A 22,139-nucleotide genomic window follows, 5' to 3' on the forward strand; every position below is an offset into this window, starting at 1 on the left:
GGAAAGGGGGAAAAATGTAAATATTGGAAAATCGTGTTTGGCTGGGCTAGAAGTGGTAAACGTCTTTACGCAGACACATTCACACCATTCAAATTCTGTGAGTAGGGCAGGCCGGCTGATAGCACGACCTTGTCTGGAAGCATTTTCTGTCTGTGCAGCTTTTCACAACGCTGTCTGAGGGCAGATGAAGAAATCTTCGCTAGTGTCATGTTTTACATGGGAGTGACATTTCCTCCAACTGTCCTGAACTGGCCGTAACAAATCTTCACCTCATTTTTCAGTTATTTTTTAAATGCCCTATTTCTCTCTCCTCCGTCTTCCCCCTTTGTCCTCACTTTATTTTGATTGCTGCAAACTGACTTCAAAGTACACACTCAGGCTGTCATATAATACAGTATGGAACTGCATTATATGGTCAGTGCAGACCCATATAACACAGTTTAATTGCATGGAACTACATTATATATAATGACTATATAATACCGTTTCAAACTACTTCATGTAGCAGTTTAGATCCAGCCTTTGTGTTAACTCAGCAGGGAGAAGAGAAGGAAAAGAATCCTGCCCTTTCCAGTTTGCTCTTCCTAATTCTTAACTTTTGCCACATTGACACCTTCCGTGGGTTCCTCTGTAATTACCCATTTCTTAACCAAATACAGATGGCGTAAATACTAAGTGACTTGAAGGTTGGGTTGCTGACCTGAAAGCTGCCAGGTTCGAATCCCACCCGGGGAGAGTGCGGATGAGCTCCCCCTATCAGCTTTAGCTCCTTGCAGGGACATGAGAGAAGCCTCCCACAAGGATGGTAAAAACATCAAAACATCTGGGCGTTTCCTGGGCAACGTCCTTGGAGATGGCCAATTCTCTCACTCCAGAAGCGACTCAAGTTGCTCCTGATACACACACACACACACACACACACACACACAAAGCCAAATACAGGGTTGGAAGGTGAAATAAAGTTTCTGTGCAGAAATGAGAACATGCAGTGTCTCCAACCCACTCAAAAGCTGCAGTTCTGAGAAACAAAGGATTTGCTTTTTCTTTTATACCCCATCCTTAAAGGTTGGGATACTCTTATGAACCTTATCTTATATGGTTAAATGCCCTTGACTCTGCCCGCCACCCTCCAGCCAAGGATCAGTGCATTCCTCCCCAAGTTTTCATCCACATGGCTCACTGTCTAAAATGGCTGTGAGCAAATTTCCCAATTTTTTTCTATTGTGCCCTTAACCATTGGCCATGGTCTGATGTCTGCTTTGGCTGTCTGCTACCACCACGTATCCTCATTTTCATCTGTGAAATGATGGAAAGTATGGAGTGAGTTAATGATGGGTTGGTCAACCTTATCATTCAGCTGTCTGCCAATAAGAATTCCCTGTGTGCATTTTCCAGCAATGTTGCTGCTGCGGCTAGCACAGCAGGTTAAACTACCAGCTACAGAAGATTTTGCCGACTGTCAGGTTGGCAGTTCAAGCCGTGGGTGGGGTGATTTCCCGCCATCAACCTAACTTCTGCCTACCTAGCAGTTCGAAAACAGCAATGTGAGTAGATAAATAGGTACCACTTTGGCGGGAAGGTAAAAGGTGCCCCTGAAAAAAATATGCCAGCGGTTCGATCAGGAAGGTGTCCATGGACAATGGGTTCCTTAGCATGGAAGAATGGAACAACAGCACCTCCCCATGGCTGAGTTGAGCACAGCCTCCAGATGCCGGAGATGAAAAAAGAGAGAAGCCTTGCCTCTGTTTATGTACCGTCTGACTTTGTCAATTATATAACAGCAGTGAATGTTTGCCATATATGTAATCCTCTCTGAGTCCCCTCAGGGGGAGAGAGCGGAATATAAAGAAAGCATATTATTATTATTATTATTATTATTATTATTATTATTATTATTATTATTATTATCATCATCATCATCATCATCATCATCATCATCATCATCATTATGTTGTGCACAGAAGAATAGGAGGCCTTTCAGACTTGAATGAGCCAACATCCTCTTTGTGTGTGTGTGTGTGTGTGTGTGTGTGTGTGTGTGTGTGCGTGTAGCATTTCTTATGCAAAGGCAATGGATACCCTCTCCCACACCAGCTTCCCTTCTTAGCTCCAACTAGGACTCTTGTTTGCTGTTTAGGGAGACCTCAAGCTGGTGAAAAACAGTATTGGGGATTTGTTTCAAAAAGCAACGCCAGCAAAAACAAAGCAACTGGTGTGCCAAAGTCCTTTGAATGAACTGGTGAACTTTTTTGCTCTGCTTCCTACATCCCCAGCTATTTCCTGTTTATCCCAGTCTTCTGATATAACTTTTGTTCCTCTCTCTTACAGCCAAAGTGACTGACAACTTATGATTTTGTACCATGACTTGGAAAAGAAAGATCTTGGATAGTTGGAATAGAAGGGCACTCCGGTGATACCTAATAAATCGCTAATGTTTTTTCCATTAGCCTTAGGGTAATAGCAATTTTAGAAAAGGCAATCATTACGCAAAATGGCATAACATATACATGGCACTTAATATAAAGAGTTCATGACATACCGGTAGAAAAAAGAGGGGAAGGGAAATCTGGCCGAATGAGCAAGAAGAGAAAACAATTGCTGAAAGAATACAAACAAATAATATATTACAATACATTTATATTATGATGAACATTATTCATTTGTAACTAAATAATGATTGCTTCTTTTCTGCTTAATCATCTGCTTCTAATGAGTCTTTGCTCAACTTCATCTTAATTTCTGCAGCAGACAAAACAAAACAAATCAAAAATGTATATATGCATCTACCCTTTCACAGATAATGGAGGGAGGTGAGGGTTTCTGTGTGACTGAGAATTTTATTTCAGACTTTTATCTGAATTTATTAGTGTTCACAAAATTCTTCATAGCTGAAATATGAATATATATATAGAAAGAAAAATCAGAGATATTATTTACCCATCTAGACAGAGGGCTTTGGTGCCTGGATCTTCAAAAATCTTAAGTCTCTGTGCATTTAGTCACATTAATGCTGCATTAGATTTCCCACTTGAGAGATTCTTGATTTTTAACCATTAAATAGCACATAAATAAATTCCCTAAAAGCACCATGTTTCTCCTGATCTTGGAAGCTAAGCAGATCAGCCTTGGTTAGTACTTGGATGGGAGACCTCCAATTAATATCAGATGCGATATTTCAGAGGAAGGAACTGGCAAACTTCTGAGTATTCCCTGCCTTTAAAAAACGATTAAATTCATGGGGTCACCATAAGTTGACAGGCAACTTAAAGGCTCATGCGCGCACACTCTGTAATGCTTGGAAAAAGAGAACATATGGTAACTCTAGATAAGACTATATGTCCTATGTAGTTGCATCATTCCTCTTTATATTTACTGTATTTGTATTCCTCTCTTTTGGTCATTCTCTGACAGCCAGGCACAGACATATATTGGCTGCAATCCAGCATCCCCCAGCATAGCATAAATGTCTGCATGTGGAATATGCTGCACCAGCATTATGCAACCCCCATGCATTTTTTGATTAATTTTATAATTTTATATTGAGTTTGTTTTATCTGTTGTTTGATTTTTTATTTGTTTGTTCTTGGCATTGAATGTTTGCCACTTTGTTGCTTGCTGGGGACTGCCCTGTGTCCCCTCAGGGAGGTAGGACGGGTTATAAATAAAGTATTATTATTATTATTATTATTATTATTATTATTATTATTCAGAATGGCAACATTGTGTGACACATGCCAATGACTGAGTGCTGTTGTGAAATTCACAATACACAACGAGAAGAACACAACCACAATGTGCAACGTGCAACCACAATGCAAAATACACAACTACCATGTAAAATCCCACTTCCACCATTGTTAGGAGAATATGTTTATTGTACTACGACAAGCAACCCACCTCGCATACATAGTGCAATTCAAGTGTATGTATAACTAAGAGATTGCCAGCCACTGATTGTATAATACAGGGATGGAAATGTGTAGTCCTCCAGATAGAGCTGGATTCCAGTGCCTATCATCCTTCCACTGGTTGAGCAGACAAGGTTGCTGCGATTTTCATTCCAGAATCTGGAAAGCTACACTTTGAATACCTCCGGTCTACACAGAGAATTTACTTAAATGAGTTTAGTTGGTTCAGAATCCTCTGTTACTCATGCAATAGTCCACGGTACACTTATGATATACTGATTTGCAGGCTGAACAGATTTACACGGGAAATGTGGTGTTCACATCTTTCTTTTCCTCTGTGGAAAGAAGAGTTAACCTTATCTGCCCTCCCAAGAGGCTATGTTATCCGGAGGCAGATTTTCCCCCTGATACTCTTCGTTCCCCTGTTCTCCACAGATGCCATCAATGGGAAAGAGGTGCTTGTAGCTTCCAGCTAGAAAGCAAGGGTGCTGCCCATTCCATTGCCTGGCACCTGTGTCCCAGGGCATGGGTCCAGGCAAAGTTGTGAAGCGGGCACGGTGCCACTGCAACAGATGGGCATGAGCACAGGCAGTCTGGGCCCCCGTTCTTGCATCAGTGGAGGGTGTTGACTGTTTAGGGCAAACATCTCCCAGCTGAGAATGGTGAAGCAGCTGTTGGCCTCAAGTTTATGTACCTATAATTAAGGGCGATACAATTTCTAATCCTGCTCGGTTTGAGGCAGATTAATTGGCAAGCTATAAATAGCTCCCAATGACCCTATAAGGGATGTTTTGCATGTGTGCTTGTGTGGTATTGAGGCAACCGAACTGTCTGAAGAAACTCTCTCCATTCTATACAACTTATTTAGTCATACATGGTTTGGTACCTTGAAATGTCTTTCTGCTGCCACTGTTTACCACTGAAGAACTTCACAGTTACAAGGCTTCGTCTTAATAGTCAGATGGGCACTTGCTAATGCAAATATTGGCTCTCTTTTTTTTGACTGGCATCTCCCAGAGTCCCCCAACTGGCTTTTTGACTGACTAGGATTGTTGTTTATTTCGTTCAGTCGCTTCCGACTCTTTGTGACCTCATGGACCAGCCCACAACAGAGCTCCCTGTCAGCCGTCGCCACCCCCAACGCCTTCAAGGTCAAGCCAATCACTTCAAGGATAACATCCATCCATCTTGTCCTTGGTCGGCCCCTATTCCTTTTTCTTTCCATTTTCCCCAGCATCACTCTCTTCTCCAAGCTTTCCTGTCTTCTCATTATGTGGCCATAGTACTTAAGCTTTGCTTCTAATATCCTTCCCTCCAGTGAGCAGTTGAGCATTATTTCGTGGAGTATGGACTGCTTGGATCTTCTTGCGGTCCAAGGCACTCTCAGGATTTTCCTCCAACACCACAGTTCAAAAAACTAGGCTAGGATGACTGATAGATTCGGAGAGTGGCCAACACCCACTCCTAACTCTCCCAAAATCTCCCAAGATCTCCTTCCATTTGTGAGATTGCTGTGCCAGCAACATTCGGGAATGGCTCTAGATTATACACACAGCTTGGTTATGGAAAGGTCCTCCTTGAACCAGGAGAACCTGAGTTTATATCCCAATCTTGAAAATGTTGCTAGGTAAAGGTAAAGATTTTTCCCTGACATTGTCCAGTCGTGTCCGACTCTGAGGGTTGGTGCTCATCTCCATTTCTAAGCCGAAGAGCCAACACTGTCAGTAGGCGCCTCCAAAGTCATGTGTCCGGCATGACTGCATGGAGCTCCATTATCTTCGTACCAGAGCAGTACCTATTGATCTACTCACATTAGCATTTTTTCAAACTGCTAGATTGGTAGAAGCTGGGGCTAACAGCAGGAGCTCACCCTGCTCCCCAGATTAGAACCACTGACCTTTCGATCAGCAAGTTCAGCAGCTCAGCGATTTTACCCACTGAGCCACTAGGGACTTCAATGTTGCTATAGAACCCCAAAACTCACCTTTTGTCTCTTTCTGTATTCAATTTGAGAAATGCCCTTTTCTTTTTCGAAGATGCCAGTGTCCAACTATCCTTCACTTGGTGGTGGAGGTCGACTTTTGTCCCATTCAGAAATCTTGAAGACTGTCTAAGAATTAGTACTTATGGAAGTATACCAATTGAGTGAGCACTCCTTTTCAAAGTCCAAGGGTGAACTGAATGCCGAGGTGGATCTCATGTGACTTTCCAGAGGTTGTTGGATGAAAACTCCCAGTGTTCCTGTCTATTGGCTATGTGGGCAACCAACCCTTATTCTTTCCATGCCATTTCTTCTCCTGGTTATGAATTTTCTCTTCAAGAAATAATATCCATGCACTTTATCAATTGATGTACACCTGTGTTAACATGAGCATGACGTCTTAAACAGAAATTTAACTATCTCTCTAAAATGTACCGATCTAAAATTAATGTGTCAGAAATTCCATGAAAGCATCAATAATGTCACCTGAATATGAACTGAAGAGCTGTCCTAAAGTGATTTCCGCCCTTGATTGTATGTTTGCTGTGACTTCATTTCCCAAAAACGTGCTAAATCCCCAGAGGGCTTCAGCTTTTTGACTTGCCAGGCAATCCTAAATTGTTTTCTGGAAACCAGAGAGCCTCAGAGCTTCCCTGTATCTGAAACTATTAACTGGATCACTATGTAGCTTTGGATACTGTGCCAAAATTAATACAGCTCTGCTTATTTTCCTCTGTTTTATCCATTCTCCTTTACATATTGGCAAAAGCAGAAAGGAGACATCTCATACGGAGGGACTTTGATCTACAATGTGCCTCCCAGAGACTTCCAAAAGAAATAAAACAAAAAGGTTTGGGGGAAAAAGCTTTTCCTACACGTTGGTGCAGAATGGAATGAATGGAAAGCAAAGGAAGATGTAATTTGGCAGTGCAGAATTTGCGATTTACTGATAGTCTAACTCTCAGAATCCATCAGTCAATATAACAACGGACCATGCTGGCTAAGGGTCCTATGTTTGGAAAAGTTCATACCCTCCAACTGGGTACATTTGTCTAGGACAATCCCAGTTAATCCTCTGTTGTCCTACTTTTTTCAGCTGCTTTTAAAAACAGTCTCAGTGTATTTCTCTTGTCCCACTTTATCCCCTTTGTCCTCAGTTTACTTCAGTGGCTGCAAACTGATCTTGAAGTGCAAAAATAATTTGTATTCAACACCGCAGAGGGAGGAGGAAAGGGCAGAATCTTACCTTTCCTAGTAAGCTCAGGCAAAAGGAAACTGCTGTATCTTCTCCTAGCTTGTTTATTCTTTTTCTTCAATAACTTCTGATATCTTGACTGCTCTCTGATGTTGCTTAGCCACACGATTACTAGTTTTGATCTGTGAAATGTCAGAGTACAGAAAGGTTACTTATTTAGACAATAATTGCCCAAAGATCTCATGGTCTGAGCCAATGGGTGCTGTCACACTGCAAAATGGATCACAAGCAGCCAGTTTTGCATTATACAGTAGTTTCTCACTTATCCAAGCCTCGCTTATCCAAGCCCCTAGATAATCCAAGCCATTTTTGTAGTCAATGTTTTCAATATATCGTGATATTTTGGTGCTAAATTTGTAAATACAGTAATTACAACATAACATTACTGTGCATTGAATTACTTTTTTATCAAATTTGTTGTATAACATGATGTTTTGGTGCTTAATTTGTAAAATCATAACCTAATTTGATGTTTAATAGGCTTTTCCTTAATCCCTCCTTATTATCCAAGATATTCGCTTATCCAAGTTCTGCCGGCCCGTTTAGCTTGGATAAGTGAGACTCTACTGTATATTCATGCTTATGTGTAGAAGCCTTAGTCAAAATATAAATAAAGTATTGACTTATCCACATGTCATTGCAGGTACTGTACCTTAACTCTTATAAAACAGGATCAGTACTCACTTTTCTCAGTAGAGTCATGAAAGTCCATTTGGCCACCAAACTTGCTCTCAACTTACACATAAGGTTGACTTATACATGTATATATATGAAAATAATCTTCAGTAATAGCCAATTCCATTATGCCTTGACCCACACGGGGACATTTCCTATGACTTTCTAGGAATGTTCTTTTCATGCCCAATATCCCGCCTAATAGTAACTGAGCAGCATCCATAGAAGCTGTACTTTACCTAAACAACAAAGCTGATATACAAGCCAACATAGACCTAACAAGATCAGCAAGGCTGAGCCATTTCATACAGTTTGTAAATGGCACTGTCGGCCATCACAGCCCTTTGAGATATATATATCCGGCTCCCTTTCTTGCCAAATTAATATTGCACTGTGAGTGATCTGCAAGGTTAAATTGCTTTTAATTTTAGCTTAATTATGTGTAGAAGTACAAATAACTAACAGCATTGATCTGAACTTGGCACCAAAGGCTGCTTCCAAATGGCAAGGCGTATTAAGAGATCGAACTATTAAAGATGGATAATGAGCAAAATAATTATGTGTTTCCAAGCCGTAAAAGGTTAGACTTTAAAGTTGTCACAGTTCATAAGCAAAGGAAGATTTAATCCCAGTCTTAATAAAATATTTATACGATAATGCACTTTAATCAAAACAGCTGCAATTAATTTGAGGGCAGGGGATATATTGTCCTGGGTTCCCATCCAGGTTTTTCAAAGGAGGGAGATGAGAGAGGGAGAGAGAAACAGTTTTAGCAGGGCATATATTTTCTTACTCAATAATGGATGACTCCCAGTCACACACTTTTAAAGCGCAGCACAGTTTAGGTTAAATTGGCACAGCCAATTGTATATCTTCCATTAGCTCGATAATGTTTGCAGCTACTTGGCACAGTAGCAATGTGTATTAGTTTGCATTGTCACGGTTACTACAGAGAGATAAAATCAGGAGAATACCTTAATCGCAGGCACGGGCAATTGCGAAGGACCTGGGGCACTTTTCTGATCCAGACTCTTCCAGGAGCCCCAATAAGGGAAAAAGATGCCATATTCTGAATGCACTCAATTTATGTGGGGAGAGGACAGGAAGGAAAAGAATCTCGCCCTTTCCAGAAAACTCAGGCAAAAGCAAATTGCCGATAAAGGAAAACTATTAGGCTGGTTATACTTATTCATCGGTAACTCACTCTTTTGACGACACTGGACACTTCTGTCCTAGCTTTTTTCTGTAGCATATTGATAGCCATACAACAAGCAGCACTCAGTACAATTGTTTTTAAAGACTGCAATTCCCAGAATCTCCCTAGTTAGTCAGCATAGCCATTGGCCATGTGGCTGGGGGACTGGGAACTAATGAATCATGTCTGCATTTTGCAAACAAGACTGCATATTCCACTGGACTATATCTAATTTCTAGGAAGATGCTGCCAATGCCTCCTCTCCCCAAAGTCTATGAGGGAATCTACACTTCACAGTTATAGCAGTCAGATACTACTTTGGGTGCCTTGATTACATTACATGGAATTCTGGTTCCTACTTTGGTGAGGTGCATAGACTCCCCTGAACTATAGCTCCAGAAGTCTGTGGAAGAGAATTCCACAGAGATATCAGGATTCCACAGGATATAGCCAGAGTAATTGAAGTGGTATCAAAGTGATGGAATGATGCAGTGCAGACACATACAAGTTACTTTTTCTAAGTGCCACTTACATTTTTTCTCGCCTTGATTTAGATTAGACTCTAAGAATTTGTGTTTTCTGCCAGCATTAAAATGTATGTAAATTTGCATTGTTAGAATTTGCATACTCTTAGATAAGGTAAATTATGCAAATAATTAACTACACAAAGTGACATTACTTTTCTCCACTGCCAAGCTCATTTCTGTGTATTCAAATGGTGAAATGTGCAGGACTTCAACTAAGTTTCTCCCCATAAGCCAATATTTTGTTTACTTCATCGGTTGCTGAGGAAGGGGAGGATGTAAGATGCAAGATCCCTTCTTTAAAATTAAGAGTCAATAATGCTCTATTTTATTCTTCACTATTTTGAGCTTGACAAACCTCCTTTTTGGATGTTGTCATAATTGTTGCTATGTGCCTACAAGTTGTTTCTAACTGACAGCAACCCTATGGTGAACCTATCATGGGGTTTTCATGGCAAGATTTGTTTAAAGGCGGTTACCATTGCCTTCCCTTGAGAGTGAGAGCATGTGACTTGCTCAAGGTCACCCAGTGGATTTCCATGGCTGATTGTGGATTCCAAGTTTGTTTTCCATAGTTGTAGTCCAATGTTCAGATGACTATTCTCCCAATCTGGATGTCAACTTCCAAAATCCCCAACCAGCACTGCCAATGACTATGGACTCTGAAAGTTGTAGTAATTTGTAAAGAACACATTTAGCACATAACCACCCTAACACAGGAGACCCTCTAACTTGACTTTACCAGTCCATTTGATCAGTTTTCACCTACATTTCTGTCCAAACATCATATTATGATAACAGTGTGAAGTATGGATATGATTAATGCTTGCTTACCAATCAGGCCGATGCCAATTAGGTAAACAAAAGGGCATACAAACCTACTTTGTCAAAAGCTTGAACTAGGAAGTCAGTAAGAGGTGGTTGGCCCATCTTCAGTCCTCCACTTTGTAAGGCTTGGAGCAGATCTGACCAGCAGATGGAGCACACTGACTACTTCCATGTTGGGTCCTGCAATGGCTTGGCCGCTCAGGAGACTGATCCAGGTAAGCAGGACTTGGGAATCCTCAGGAAGACTGAATCGTTGTTTAAAGACAAGCAGAAGTAATAATTTAGCATACAGACAACTACAGTGCTGGGGTATGTTTTAATCTCTATTTGTATTTCAATCATTATAATTATTTATTAGCATGGGAACCCAACCGAAGATACAGCATGACTGAATAAGTTTCATTTATCTATGGTTCGCTTGTTCAGTTAATGCCTACTGTAGAAGCTACACCCTCTTCTTGGAAACTCTGTCATTTCTCCTATTGAAAATAATAGGGTTTACTAACTGCAGTTTCATGTATTCACATGAAGTCCAGGAATGTAGATCCTATATATTAGGGGGTCATTCTGTAATTACTTGATAAAAAAAGAGACAATTGTAAGCGCTGGGTCTGCGAGTTCTTCCAGCTTGATAGTCCTTCTGGGAACTTAGTTCTTCATAATGGGATTACATTTGTGGGAACAAGAATTGGGCAATTCCACAATGTCTGGATCCAGTAAGGATTGTTGTTATGTTGCTACTTAGGAGAATTGACAAAGTGACCAATGCACATTGATACTGATGCAAAATGAGATTGATACTCATTGGCCTTGTTGTGCATCTAGACACCAGCTATGGAATGCATTGGTAGAGCACATTGTGCATTGGGACACTTGTCGGTGTCTTGTTATGCATCTTCACAGTTCATTAATAGGGTTTCCAAGCACCTCTGCTATATAACTGAGTGTACATAAAGTTCTCTAACGTAGACCATGATAGAGGGTTCTGACCTATATTTATATCCTGTCTTACATCCAGTGAGTTTGAAGTTACATGGCTCTCTGTCTTATTTTATTCAGAAAAGGCCTATCAGGAAAGACGGGCTGAAAGCATTTGATAGGCTGAAAGTAACCAGCTCATGGGGAGACTGAACCTGCCTCTCTCAAGCCACAGTTCAACAGTCTTTCTATTACATGACCATAAAAAAGCATTCTGAAGTGATTTGATCTTGCTCTCCGTAACAGATTTTCCACAGTAAGAAAAACAGAAGAAGTGACTTAAGGTTACAAAAACCTGTTTTGTTATGGGTATAATAGTACCCTACACTAGCAGGGTCTTGAATGTGGAGGTTTCTGCCAGCATTTTAGCAAGGGCTGACAATGATTCACATGCCACCCCCACTGTGACAACACTTGCTAAAAGTAATGTTCAGTTCACGGCACAAAGTAGAACAAAAATAAAATTGCTTCCCATCGTTTTTTTCCCCATGCAATTTGTCATTCCTGGAACTACACTTCCCTTATAAAGCCCCTCCAAAATAAGCTGATTGTGCCCCAAACATTCCCAATCATTTGGCACACTCTTATCACCATGTTGTCGTAGCTATCTGCCACCAATGTGACCAACTTATGGAGACTCCATGGAAGACATGCCTCCAAAAGCCTTGTAAACAGCTCTGCTCACATCTTGAAAACTTAGAACTGTGGCTCAATTGAATCAAGCCACTTAGTGTGGCCTCCCTCTTTTCCTACTGTCTTCCATAATATGTCCAAAGTATAACACCTATTCAATGCTAACCAAGGTGGCCAATTGCAACATTCACACTTGCCTCCAACAGACAAGAGTTCTTTCTCCCACCCTGAACATCCCACAGATATATAAACACCACTTGCCTACTTTCCAGCAGATCTCACGACCTCTGAGGATGCCTGCCATACATGTGGACGAAACATCAGAAGAGAATGCTTCTGGAACATGGCCAGACAGCCCAGAAAACTCACAGCAACCCATTGACACCTCTGTTTAGTTATCATCATTTCTAGAGAGAATTTAGGTCAGATTTGCTTTTTGGCCCATTGTTTTGTCTTTTCAAAAGTCCATGGTATCTGTAAAATTTTCCTCCTACATTTCAGACAGGTTTTCTTCCAGTTACTCTTCTCTTATTCACTATCCAGATTTCATACCTCTTACATAGAAACTAGAAAAAACCATTGCATGGATGCTCCTGAATTTGGTATTTAATGATATATCTTTGCATTAACAATCTTATCTAGTTTCTTCATAGCTGCCCTTCTAAGTCTTTTAAACACTATGTGTATGCTTTTTTAGCACTTTATTGGCACGTATTCCTTTCTACGGGGGAGGGGAGAGAAGAATTGCTGACTTGGCTCTTTCTCTTGGAGCTCAGATGAAAAGCTTTTCAATGAACCATCATTGATTGGAGCAACTTCTGTTGCCTTCGGTTTGGCCAGATGTTTCCTAATTAACTATCTGTCATGTTTTTTAAGAACAGACATTTCCTCTAAATGAAAAGTAGTGTATGTTTCTCGTCTTCCGTTTTTTTTTGTGCCTGGGTGAAATAGGCCAAATGATTTCGCTCCAGCGCTGTTTCCCCCCTCCCCCCTTTCTTGCTTGAAGATGGAACTCGACATCAAAAGCTGGATCTTTTTTATTATTCAGTGCAACCTTTTCAGGCCAATTTTAACAAGTTCCAAATGGCCCATTTAAAAGTTTTAGTGTTTTAAAACTTTAGAGTGGCTGAGAAGAAAGATCTTCTCAGAATGTTACAGAGGCCCTCTTATTCAGAGACTCTCAGGGAAAAAGTTAATCATTTATTGATTTAATGTTTATTTCAAGGGTAGTTTTAGTCAAAAAAAAAAGGGCTCTCAGAGTATTTGACACATGGAAAGATATGACACAAAAGGAAAAGGATGCAAACCCAGGTCTTGGTTGGTAACTATTAATTGGTAGTTGAGAATGCAGACCTTAAGATCAACGGTGCATTTTCTCATATCATACAATAGAAGGAATGTCCTCAAAGATATATTTTTATCTGGATGATAGTCCCAAACCAGTATTATTATATTCTGCTTCATCCAGACCTCACTTGCATTACTGTGTCCCATTCTGCACACCATGCTGTCAGAAGGGTATTAGCAAAAGGGAAAGGGCCCAGAGGAGGGTGATCAAGATGGTAAAAAGTCTAGCAACAAAACCTTACATAGTACAACCCTTGAAACTGCACTTCATCTACCTGGATCTAATAAAATATGTCCTGTCTATTGATTTTCCCAGTCCTCCAGGCAGAGTAGCCCTGGAGGACCTCGCAATTGTTTAGAAAGTATACATCTTCAAGAATTTTCGATGTCCTTCAGAGCAACTATTGTAACTTCTAGCAGAAGTCATTCATTTCAATATTATCCACAGTTTCCTGTTTCCATAGGAAGTTCAGGAGCATCATTCACATATATTGGGGATATAGCAGAAGGAATATTGGTGGGAGATGGGTTTAGCCTATAGAATTGAGGATTGATAGGCAATTTGAAAATCATCATTTAATATTTAAAGGCCTTCTGTGCTAGAAGATGAACTGAGCTTGTTTCAGAGGATAAGATTCAACCCGATGGGTCCAAATTACATGAAAGGAAATTCTGTTAAAGGGTAGCGACTCGAGATACCTCTGATAGTAAGAAGTGTACAACACTGAAATAGACCATGTCAGAATGTAATGTACTTTCCTTCATTGGAATTTTTTTAAAATCTAGGCTGGATGGCCACGTGTTAGGAATGCTTTGTCTGTGGGGTGCTTCATGGGCAAGAGGTTGGACTAAATATTCCTTGGTGTTTCTACCAGTTCTGCGAATATTGTGCCAATGAAGGGTTCTCTCCAGGACTGGGGCCAGCTTCCAGTTTTGATAGTGATAGAAAAAATTCACTAAGCTCTTGATTGGGGTAGGATGGATTTGAAAACACCATTGCTATATGATATTCGGGGCACTATTGTCATAATTCAATTTCTGGAGTAAACAATTCAGACACAGAAGATTCAGAGGTCCTGGATTGTGCATCTCATGATGATAGTTGGAAGCTAAACCAGTGGGAGATCTTTCTCCCCAGAAGGAAGTGGCAGACTCTGAGGATGCTGAAGACATGCCACCATCCTTTTCTGAATGGCAAAGAGATAGATATTTTGCTCAGCAGCAGGTAAACAGGAGATACAGTAGAGTCTCACTTATCCAACACTCACTTATCCAATGTTCTGGATTATCCAACGCATTTTTGTAGTCAATGTTTTCAATATATCATGATATTTTGGTGCTAAATTCGTAAATACAGTAATTACTAAGTAGCATTACTGCGTATTGAACTACTTTTTCTGTCAAATTTGTTGTATAACATGATGTTTTGGTGCTTAATTTGTAAAATCGTAACCTAATTTGATGTTTAATAGGCTTTTCCTTAATCTCTCCTTATTATCCAACATATTCACTTATCCAACGTTCTGCCGGCCCGTTTATGTTGGATAAGCGAGACTCTACTGTACTAATGAATTAGGTACCTAGTGTTTTGGAGGCAGCTGACTATAAATCTCCTAGCAGATTCTCAGCACCTCTACCATCTTATCTGGTTGAATGTCAGCATTTGTGTATTCTCAACCTTGAACAAGTTATGCTCTGACAACTCTATTTACTCCTTGCTGGCTTATTCTATCTGAATTTATAATAATCTAGATTTATTTAAACAACTCCTGGACTGGCTGTTGACTACCCTCTCGTGTTGCTCACCATCTTGTTGGATACCCTGTGACTGACCTGGACTGAATTAACTACTCAACAGCTCTTGTGTTCTAACCATCTGATGACTGAGACATTTGCAGAATGGAGCCACATTTTGTGTCACATACCACTTGGCCCTTAAATGGATTTTTGAACTGCTGAAGTAATCAGGATGCATAAAGTCTCTGGTTTTTGTTAATGAGAACGGGATGAAGCTGATAATGTTTCTAGTTGTTTAAAGCTAATAGATAGCTTTGTTATTTTTTTCTTCAGAAGACATTAAGTAAACCTCTGCTTCTAGCCTTTGTCAAATGTAAGTACTGCTTCACCAGTAGATCCATGACAAGTTAATTACAGAGATGATTGATCTCTAAAGGAAATGGATATTCAGATTCTCACCTCATCCCAGATTTCAGATAATGCATTTCAGTTCTGAAATCTGCTTCATTAAAAAGTATTTCCCTCAACAAAAATATCTTCAATAACACTTTTGAAAGCTCTCTGGTAGCAAAGGAGAAGGAAGATCTATAGTCTTCCTGGACTGCTATCCTCTATCACCATTTGTTATGTTGGCTGGGATTTCAGGGGAATCAAGTCCAAAATATCTGGAAAGCCAAAGTTTCCCCACCATTATATAAAAACACAGATGGACATTCATGTGTATGAGGCAAAACGAAACTATGCCTGTTTCCACTTCAGTTCACAAGAACTGCATGTCCCAAGCTGCACACACTTAGTCATGGTGGAAAGTCAATTCCACAAGCTCCAATATACCTACAGGAGTCAAGAGGGTTAGAGACAGGCAGCTGAGCTTCACTGGAGCCTTCCCTTATGGTCTTATCTGTTCTCCTGCTGCCTTGCCTCTTGTTTGATATTCTGAGGTTTCACTTGCTTGCTCTAACTTCTTTGCTTCCTACAATTAGTGTCTAGTATCCTCTTAGTGAGCTATATTGTCATAGGTACTTTGGGAGACATTGTATTTTTTTTGGGGGGGGGGTCTCCACTACTTCCTTGTGCAAGACTTTTTAAAGCAAGTTTTCAATGGCAATCAGATGGTGCCGAGACAATCTCAATTCTTTCCAGACTCAAGCAGCCGCCAATTGGCTAAAAGAATGTTGTAGAGCTTCATATGATTGTAGTTCCTCCTCCACCTCTTGTACAACTCCATTAGTTTTTTAAAATGATATTTTCCTTAATTATGTTGGTATAACCAGCAGATGCTTAGTCCCAATCCTTCACCATACAATTTCCCTAATAAATAGATGCTCTTCACTTAAGATAGTATTTGGCATTAAGTCCAAGAAAAATCTGTACAGAAGAAAATTTGGATGGAATTGAAAGCATGCATACATACTGATACTAGATGTCCAGTAGAGAGCTAGTGTGGTGTAGTGGTTTGAGCAGTGGACTACAGCTCTAGAAAATAGGGTTTAGGGTTCATTTGGAGGAGAGTTCTACAGATCACCATGGATCACTAAAAGCAACAACAAATGAATGGATCAAACCAGGTCTGACTTCCCACTAGCAGCCAAGATAGCTAATCTGAGGCTGTTGTACTTTGGATATAACATGAGATGATATCACCCAATAATGTTGGGTAAAGCTGAGGACAACAGGGAAAGATGGAGACTACACTACAGATGGATTGTTTCAATCAAGAAAGTTCTCAGCAGAACAGTTGATAACTAGGACTCTAGGATATCTGTCTCAAATCTCTCAGCATAAATTGAAGTTGACTTAACAGACATTCTGAAACTGAGTGGCAAGTAAAGCCTGATCTTTGTAATAGATTGGCATGGACTTCTGACTTAGTTATTTAACAGCTACAGCAGCAACAAAATATCACCCTTCCCATCAAATTATATTACTGAAATGAAAGTGGTTTTTTGTTTTGGGGAAATGATGAGTTGCATTCTTAAATTCCTTTAGGCAGAATCTGACCTCAAAGAAGAGCCCACAAGCTTGACATCTGCCCATCTTTGTTATAAGGTATAGGTGAAATGGTTGAAAAAAATTACATTTTATACCTCAAGCTGGAAATGATGTCAATTTCCAAAGGAGACAGGGATAATCCTGTTCTCAAAACCAAAGCAAGAATACTTCCCACAAATCTTGACATCTCTGTAATGTATTCTCCACTTTCTTTTTTATTAGCCAGCAATAGAAAACAAAGAACAGGTGAAGGGGAGTGGGGAAACCCAGAAGAAAAGAGAGGGAAAAGTAGGCTAAATCAGGTGAGGTCTAATTTCTTCCTCAATAGTTTGAATGTTCTTCACTCTGAACTAGATACATCATGAAGATGATGATAATGATCCTTAATATATGTACAGTGCTTCACATACTTAATCTAGTTTTGATATTTGCAACACCTTTCTAAGGTAGGTCAATATTATACTCCCCTCCTCTGTTCTGAAGACAAGTTAAATAGCTTAACTAAGGTCACCTAAATGCAGAAGCCAAACATGATGTGAACTAGGGACATCCTTTTTTCCAGATTGGTCTTGACTAGCGACTATACATGCGCTAAATATTCATCAACTTTTTTGTCTTTTTCTGTGTCCAGCTAGGGCCCATTTCTTTACTACTGGATACACACCCTCCAAAAATACTTGGATGGAAACTGGAACATGTATTGCTGAGCAGCCACATCGTGTGACCAAATGGCAAAAAATATTAATGAGAAAGAATACAAAAGCTAGGACAGGATGCAACAGTTTGTTTTTGCCTGACCTTACTGGGAAGGGCAAGATTCTGCCCCATCTCTGCACTTTGAACTCATTTTGCTGCAATTAAAATAAGCCAAGGAAAAAGGGGCAAGTGGAAAAATGGGGTGCCAGAGGATTCATCAGGACTGTCCCTGCTAAATAATAGGGGAGCATTTACAGTGGAAGTAAATGCTCCCCTATTATTTGGTATCACAAAAACAGCCAGATAATTCATGGCAGTCAGTGGAAATTAAAGTCATTGAGTCCGGTGGCTCAGTGTGTTAAAGCGCTGAGCTGCTGAACTTGCAGACTGAAAGGTCCCAGGTTAAAATCTGGAAAGCGGAGTGAGCGCCCGCTGTTAGCTCCAGCTTCTGCCAACCTAGCAGTTCGAAAACATGCAAATGTGAGTAGATCAATAGGTACCGCTCCAGCGGGAAGGTAATGGCGTTCCATGCAGTCATGCTGGCCACATGACCTTGGAGGTGTCTATGGACAACGCCGGCTCTTTGGCTTAGAAATGAAGATGAGCACCAACCCCCAGAATTGGACACGACTGGACTTAACGTCAGGGGAAACCTTTACCTTTACCTTTAGATTATATTTCTGAAGCTTCCAAAATTTACTATGTTGGACTACAACTATGAAAATCCTCTGTTTAGGATGGGCAGTGGTTGTGGGAATCTGAGCACTGTAGTCCAGAAGTGTAACTTTCGTTTGTTCTATATTTTCTTCATTAAATGTATCTTAGATCTAATTCTGCATTTAAAAGTCTGGGATGCCCACATCGGAGGAGCTGGGATGACTGATCTCATTCCTTTTCATCTTGTTATCACCACCACCAGCAGCGGCATTATCTTCATGACCTGTATCCCCAGCTCCACTTGGATTATCTTAATGTGGCTGGAGATACAATCCTTCAGCATCTTTAAATGCCCATCTGCGGAATGTATTGTATTTCTCATATTTATCTAAGACGCCTATCATTCTCTTCCCTTAGGCACTTAAGCAATTAACCGAAAAATAAAACATCAGAAATGATTATCTTGCTTGGCTTAATGTCAAGGAGACAGAGATGTAAAAATAACCACTGGGACAAACCAACATACTCATACGCGGCCTATAACATCCCATTCCAAATCCAAGTTTTGTTATCTAGAAAACACTGTGCTCCGAATCATATTGTTATTTCTGACTAGAGGAGAATGATTGAATCAGTAGAATTAACCCTTGCCACTCCGCAATTAATACAACTGATCTAATCTAAGCAGGACTAACCAATAAGAATCAAAGTACAATATCATAGAGTTTTGGAACAGATCCCAAGGGCCATCCATTTCAACACAGTGACTTGCTGGAATACACAAACAATGTTTCAAAGGAATATTTTGAAGCAGATGATTGTTTTGAGCCAAAAGGAGGCCTTTGGGGCTGATTTTTGAAGGGAGGGTGGGTAGGAGTTCAAATAGTTTCTGTGGAATCCACAAAGAGCACCCACCCCTGCTGTAATACAAGCAGCAGACTGGAAAATGTTTTCAGCTCATCTCTGACTATGAGAGTTCCCTAAAGATCACTGGAAAACATTCCAATTTGCTGAACCAAAGTGCTTTCTGGGAAGGGCAGATGTTTGCTGTTAAAGTACAAGTATGCATCTTAGGGTTCTCTGACGCACATCATGAAAAGCCTGGGGCAAAGTGACCTAGACTATAACATAATGAGCTTATAGTGGAGAGCTAATAATACCCAACTCCCACTGTGTGGCCCTGTCAACACGCCGACAACATGGCTTGTCAACACAGTGATCATGTGTTGCCTCCCTTTAGCTGGACTCAAAGTGACCCATGTGAGATAGGTCTGCTGAATGCGAGGATTTCATGGGGAAAATGGTTTAGTATTTTGTGTGGTAAGCAAGCTACAATTATGGTGGTATGGGTTGGGCCCTCAGTGGCATGAGAATGTTGTGGTTTTACAGGTGCACATTCTGCCATCTGCTAAAGAAGTCCCTTGCATATGAACTCCAACAAAGCATCTCAGATTGAACATGTGAGTAGGAATTACAGGGAGAGAAGGAGAGGAAGCACAGTGCCATCATGCCTAGGCTCAGAGGCAGATAAAAGGTCCTCCCTCTATTCCATTTCCTACTGCCTTAGCCTGGGAGGAAAAGAAGAAGAGGCAGGCACAGCTCGCTCCATCATGTCCTGGCCCAGCATCTGAAGAAAATCATGTCCTCCATACCAACTGCCCTGATCTTGGAGGGAGAGGCAATTTCTTAATCACCTCCCATACTGTCATTATTGACCACTTCATCACATGGGGCTTTTTTTGCATCCCAAGACACTTCCCCACCAATCCAGTGACAGATGGGCACAAGGCCCATCACACAATGTTGCTGAACTTCTGCCAAAAGCCCCGCTCACAACTGGAGTGGAAGCGTCCTTCCTTCCAAACATGGGAGCCTGTCCATGTTGTGCTGGCTCCAATGAAACCATACTGTTTTGGCAATGCTTCCACCATGTGATGGTGGAAGTAAGGTCATGATGAAGTGACGTGTGGGGTGACAGTTGCCCCTCATCCCTGCTGCTTTGCGATGGAGGCTGGCAAAATGACACAGTCCCCCATGTGATGAAGTCCTTTGACTGTAAACATGAAAGCAGTGAACTGTTAAATTAACAATTTGTGAGCTGCTCTGAGAGATTTTGTGGCTGAAGAGCAGGATGTAAATACTCAAAAAATCACATAAAAATTAAATAATAATGCGTTAAAGAAGATTTCTTCACAGTGTACTATGTGAAAATGGTCAGCATCCATGAATGAAATACATCATTTTGTAATCTCCTTAGAAATTCAGCTCCAGAAAGCTACAGTCTTATAATAGCTCCCATCTGCATTTTTTTTCCTTCCTTATGTGGCCATAAGTATAGAGGGGTGAAGCTGGGTTGTGGCCATTGTATCACTTTCCCCTTTACCTGCACAGAGTCTACAGTGTGAATATGCTCTCATACACATTATCCCTGGACCAGAAACATAAGAGGTAAGAGTCAAGGTCTGGGGACATAAGTCCAAGGCAATGTCCTCAATATATGATCCCAATATATACCCTATATCAATGGTGGGCAAATTATGGCCCATGGATCACATGTGTTCCTTCATTGTCCCAACATAGTGCCCCAATGTTTTTTTAAAATATATATTTCTCTAAAAGTTAACTAACAAAGTAATGATTAGGTCACCTCCAGTTTTGAAAAAAGGGCCCCATGGCACTTACCGTATATACTCGAATATAAACCCACCCGAATATAAGCTGAGGCATCTAATTTTACCACAAAAAAACTGGGAAATCATTGACTCAAGTATAAGCCGAGGGTGGGAAATTTTAGAAATAAAAATAGATATCAAAAAATTACATTAATTGAGGCATCAATAGGTTAAATGTTTTTGAATATTTTCATCAAGCTCTAATTTAAGATAAGACTGTCCAACTCTGATCAAATCATTATTCTCATCTTCTTCAATGTAAATGTGCTTATGTATCCTTTTAATAATAATAGAGTAAAATAATACATATTATTATTATTATTATTATTATTATTATTATTATTATTATTACAGGAAAATAATACATGTAATAATAAATATAGTAGAATAATAAATGTAATAATAATAATATCAGAGTGAAATAATAAATGTATTATTAATAATAATAATAAATAGAGTAAAATAAATGTAATAGTAGCAACAATAATAGAGTACAATAATAAATGTAATAATAATAGAGTAAAATAATAAATGTACCATATATTCTCGAGTATAAACTGACCCAAATATAAGCCAACCAGGATCCTCACCTGAGTATAAGCCGAGGGGGGCTTTTTTAGTCCTAAAAAAGGACTGAAAAACTAGGCTTATACTCGAGTATATACAGTATATCCCTCAACTTTTCACAGATGAAAAATGTGACATGTGGCCAAGCAATGTCAGAGTGTGGCCAACATGGCAAAAGCGGAGAGGCTGCTGCAGTTTGCTATTGCCTGATCCTGCGGGGAAGGGTAAGATTTGGTCCCCTCCTTTCCTCCCTGCTAGGTTAATTGAGTGCAAACTTCTTTTGCATTTTAAACTCAAATTGAAGCAATTCAGTTAAAATGAGGACAAAGGGGCAAAGTAGGAGGAAGAAAAAACAACTGGTACATTTGAAAAGCTGTTGAACAACAGAAGTTCAATTAGGATTCTCGTGGCCTAATCAGGACAGCTGAGGCTTTGGCGCAGGCAAGGGCAAACTTGGGCCCTACAGGCTGTTAGAAATTGTGGGAGTTGTAGTC

General features: G+C 40.2%; 1 long non-coding RNA gene across 1 annotated transcript in view; it reads right to left on the bottom strand.

Annotated features, from left to right (window-relative positions):
* Positions 1-22,139, bottom strand: part of LOC103279535 (uncharacterized) — a 39,589-nt gene that overhangs the window by 3,604 nt on the left and 13,846 nt on the right. Inside the window, exons 2-4 of the long non-coding RNA XR_506858.3 lie at positions 10,421-10,611; positions 7,136-7,266; positions 2,540-2,598 (exon numbers count right to left, since the gene is read on the bottom strand). This is a non-coding gene — a long non-coding RNA (uncharacterized LOC103279535). The remainder of the gene's footprint in view (positions 1-2,539; positions 2,599-7,135; positions 7,267-10,420; positions 10,612-22,139) is intronic.

Source organism: Anolis carolinensis, chromosome 4 (assembly GCF_035594765.1).
Source record: "Anolis carolinensis isolate JA03-04 chromosome 4, rAnoCar3.1.pri, whole genome shotgun sequence".
In the NCBI taxonomy this organism is placed as follows: Eukaryota; Metazoa; Chordata; class Lepidosauria; order Squamata; family Dactyloidae; genus Anolis; species Anolis carolinensis.